The sequence below is a fragment of the Sapajus apella genome, unplaced genomic scaffold (assembly GCF_009761245.1).
Source record: "Sapajus apella isolate SASKATOON/1434 unplaced genomic scaffold, GSC_monkey_1.0 scaffold68, whole genome shotgun sequence".
NCBI lineage: Eukaryota > Metazoa > Chordata > Mammalia > Primates > Cebidae > Sapajus > Sapajus apella.
The window spans coordinates 8,341,320-8,346,093 of record NW_022437008.1 but is presented as its reverse complement, the minus strand read 5'-3'; the positions used below and the strand labels follow the sequence as shown (position 1 = coordinate 8,346,093).

At 41.0% G+C, this 4,774-nt stretch overlaps 1 long non-coding RNA gene across 1 annotated transcript; it reads left to right on the top strand.

Moving 5' to 3' along the window:
- Positions 1 to 648: 648 nt before the first annotated feature.
- LOC116530792 lies at positions 649 to 3,761 on the top strand. The gene is made up of 3 exons (XR_004260130.1): positions 649 to 935; positions 1,636 to 1,751; positions 3,399 to 3,761. It is a non-coding gene; the product is annotated as an uncharacterized LOC116530792 (long non-coding RNA).
- The last annotated feature ends 1,013 nt before the right edge of the window (positions 3,762 to 4,774 follow it).

Here is a 4,774-nt window from a genome sequence, read left to right as displayed (position 1 = left end):
GCGATAAATTAATTTTAAACTCTACAAATTAATTTCAATAGAATGTGTGAATTTCTCATTAATAAAGAAAGCATTTTCAACATGTTAATTAATATCTCTGTAACAGGCTAATTACTTCCTGCACAAGTATATCTTACAAGCAAATCTTAAAGATTTGGGGGACAAAGGGGTGGGGACGGTTTTAAAACTGCAAAACAAAAAGTGCAAATCAGAAAAGAACACACACAGCCCGATTATACTGGAGAATTCACCACTTAGGACAGGCAAATCCAGGAAAGGAAGTTATTGCCTTATGTTACAAATACAACACATTCTACTCATCGAGAACGGGACGGTTGAAAAACGTTTCTATCACAGGTGCAGTTACGCTGCAAAGATGGTTAGATGATGTCTGCCTTCTGGTAGAAATACACAATTAATGAAAATATTAGTTCTGAGAGTGCAGATCTCTTTTTTGAATGTAGGGCGTATTAGCTGTGTTTGCAACCCAATGGTAAATACGGATTTCATTAAACAAATCTGCATCTTCACACCAGTGTCTGAGGCTCAGCCATCGTAATTCTCCCTGTGGCAAACCGTGGAAAGACACTTCATGTAGAAACTAAAGAGGAACAAGATTATAGCCCAACATCAAGCACAGCCCTTGCAAAAGCCATCACTGAAATATGCTCACCCTTAAGTTTGTTTCTGATTTGCAAGCATTTTCACATTTGATAAGCACGTGTTGTAAATTTACATCCACGCGGGAAGTATTCTTACGCTAGGGAGCTGAGAATTGTAAAGCATGTTTATACTCTTACCCTTGCGTGGTGTTGCCCCTTAATGCACAGGCTGATAAAATGACTAGCTACAGGGGACCCAGAGGGATGTGCCGTTCCACCTGGTCCCTGCGCATCTGCCCCCGAGGAGCCACTAGTCCCTTCCTCCTGGAACAGGTTTGTCAGCACTGATCAACAAGCGCTTGGTTTTTGTTTTAAGTTCGTTAATTTGGAGAGGGCACAGCGAAACAGGGAGAGAGGGGGAGAGAGAAAGAGAGCGAGTGTGTGTGTGCGTGTGTGTATCTGTGTGTGTGTGGCTGTGCATGTGCAGGGTGTGGGGTTAGAATGACAGAAAGACAAAGAGAAGTACAAATGCAGACTTCTCAACACTTCCCTGGGACCTGCCAATGTATTCCCAAGAAAACAGTGGAAAAATAGGAGGAGTTCCATCTTGATAGCACCAGGGGAAAAGAAGAATTTGCCCAATCTCTGGTTGGACCCAGGGTGATTTCCTGGGTGATGCTGCTACCCATTAAAAAACACTTGGCTACCTGCCCCTTGGTCCTGATATTTCTTTGGAGGTGTATATAGAATAAAACTATTCTAAGCACCCTGCTGCCAAGCTACCCTGGTGAACCCAGTATGGTGTGAAAACCCCCTTAATTTACTCTTTCGTCAGATAAATGCCAGCCAGGATCCCTGTCTCTGGGGCCCTGGAGAGGCCTTCAACACACCTGGCCTCACTGCCCTGTGGCTTCAACAAAGAGGCCAAGCATCTCCTATAAACCTCGAGGTCCAGGGATGACGTAGAGGAATGATGGATTTCAGAAAAGGCAGATGCTTCCCACTCTTTAAATTTTTTTTAATTCTTTCCAAGTTTCCCATCAGCAGCCCTGCAGTAAAAATTCAGGGCTTCAGAGACAAACATTTCATGAGAACAGACTGTGATGAGGAAAAACAAGCCATTCCCTCTCTATCTATCAGGACCCAGAGGTAAGCTGCTGCTTTGCTCTTAAAACACACATACAAAAAAAATAAAGAAAGAAAGAAAGAAAGAAAAAAGTGATAACGGTTGGCACACGGTTGACTCGGGACTACAGGTCATTTCTATGTTGAGTTCTTTTTGGAAAAGATACCTAGGACAGCTATGTGAGGAGTGGGTTTCAGCCCCCTAGCCAGGTAGGAGAACTGAGGTCCAAGAGGCAGAGGGCAAGCTCCCCAGCAAAGACTGAGTGGGGCAGGAGGAGAGCAGGAGGCAGGTGACTGTCAGAGAAAATGCTTCCGTCCCAGAACAAGCAGAATCAGGCACACCACTGTGAAATCTAAAAGTCAGAAAGCCTTGAAACATACATGCAACCCAGGGACTTCCTTACAGCCAGCAGCCAAGACAGTTTCTAGGCACAGCGTGGCTGTGTCTAAGCCCAACTTGGTCCCTAACTTCTTTCTAAAACCCGTCAAGGTGCCCCACCTAAAGCATCAAGATGACAGGCTCCTGCCTCCCATCTTGCATGAAATCATTCCCGGATGTAGAGCCTGGCTTTTTCTCTCTCCCCATTAAAAATCACCAGCGTTTCGCAAATAAAGGCGATCACCATGTGAAAAATTATCTTTTAAAATGGAGCTTAATTTGCATATAAGGAACGAGAGATTTATGACAAGCAACATCGTCCAGTACTGCATCTGCCTAGTATCAGTCGTAATTTAGATTGTTTGTGACTGATCTTAAATTCTAAAGCTTGGAGAAGATGAAGTACTCTGTTGCTGTATTATTGTCAGGAGTCTAAGACTTACCAGAGATTTATTAGTAATCTTATCACAAACATGTCTCAAGTTTTTGCTTTTAATATGTGCCAAGCTCCTCTGAGGAATTTTCCTCACTGCAATTATATTCCTCAATGCCTGCATTCTGAAGCTGAGTTGATTTCCTTCCCAAAATAAAGCGACCTATCATTACACCACAGCCGCTCTTGTACATTTTTCCTCTGCTACTTAATAATCAATGTATTCATCATTAAAATCTGAGCCCTGAAGCAATGGTTTTTAGCATATTCTAATGACTAGCGACTTGCAAATTACAATGACCTTTCATGTACATTCTGTAAGCACCTTGTTCTAATGTGTACTGTATTTATAGTTTGCCAATACAAACTAGCCAAAGATTGGATAATTACTGTAATCTATTAGCTCGATTGCTTTCCGTGCTCATTTATAGCATGTGCCACGCAGGCCATTTTCAAAAACTGGGCTATCTTTCATCTCCCGCAAGCTCAGAAAGTAAGGGATACTTCATCTTCACAATATACACACTTACTAATGTCTGAAGAGCAGCCCATCTCAGCTCAAGGAGGTTTCAAAAATAAAGAACCTTCTTTCCCATTAGTGTCATCATGCTATTTGTGACTGACAAAAAACACCACTCCGAGAGTGTAAACTTTTGTTGAAGAATGTCAAGGCCGGTCCCATTTTCTACCCATTACTCTGATCTCCAAATAGCATTTAATAAGATCTGCTTTGAAAGAAAAAGATAAAGGCACTTCCCTTAAACAAGAAACAATTTTTTTTGTTATAAATAAATGTTTCAAGTGAAGCATTAAACTTTTTCTTTCCTTTTCTTTTTTTTTTTTTTTTTTTTTTTTTAAGCACACTGCTGTAACGACTCCGGAACCGATAAGAGAGCTGTGTGTGGAAGTATGAGGTCAGGTCGCCTTCTGACCCTCTGTGACGGTCTATTTCAGGCAGTTATGGATAGATAACATTACAGACACTGGTAATTAAAACAACACTAATTTTGTCTCTGTGGCCACGCTTTGTTGTTAGAAGCCATCTATCATGGCCTTCACGCATCACACAATGAGAAGACATTTGTCTACGTACATTGTGCTTGGTCAACGGTTTTACGGAACTCCCCGTGTACCTGGACACCCAGGCACTTTTAAAGACGTACTGCCTTCATTTCTACTCTGTTCCTCTGATTAATAAAACATTTTGCATGCTTAGTCAAAACACTCTGCAAGCTTTTCACCACATATATTCATGGGGGGAAAAGCAATGTTAATTTACTTCCCTTTTAGAAAGAAACTAACAACAACAAAAGAAATTCTCTTTTGGATTGGAAGAGAGAAAGAAAAATTCTAATGCGGAAATATTTGTCTTCCCTGCAAAACAGAGTCCAGCCTAATGAAAAGCATAATGTTAAAACACACACACACCATGCCAAGGACCTCCTTTAAGGCTACACATATTTTTGACTATACGTATCGTTGGTTCTTTTCTGTGCATTCATTTGCTTGATTTATGGATGCTCAATTTCACTTCACCTTTTATTACAAGATCTACAGTTACATTAAGAGTAATAGCAAGTCAAATGTTTTTATATCTGGGTAATTAAAAAAAAAAAACAGAAAAGATCTATTCCGTGGGCTCTTATAGGAAATTAGGGGTAGCCAAAATGCAAGATGACTAGTGTAATTCTGTTGTAATCAACTAAAAGGAAACTGTAATGGTGCATTTCAAGAGATCTTTAACAAGTGACACAAACAAGAGAAGAAGCAGACAGGACCATTTAACTTCAAACTCCACCATAGAGAGTCGAATTGTAAGCTTCCTACAGCAAGCCCGGCTGGCGGCTATGTGGCAGTCTTCATTTCTCAGCGGAAAAGCCACTCCCTTGAGACTCTCCAGGCACCCCCTGCCGCATTTTTTTATCAAGTGTCTAAAAGGTAGGAGCTGTTAGAATCCTTTTCTCTATTCACAGATGATCACAGCCCTTTTTTCCCCTTTAGCTTGCAGACGCACATGTAGTTTCAAATATTAGCTAGAACTCCAGCCCTCACCAGCCCCTAATTGCTCTCTCAGGGAAGGTATCATAAACGCAGGTATGGCTGACACAGATGTAGCTTCAACTTTATGCAGGCAGGAATGCTACATCAAAGCTATTTGCAAAGTGACATAACTAGTTATTAAAAAGTACATTTTTATTATATTCCTTGGAATTTGCATTCTTTTAGAAACCAAGT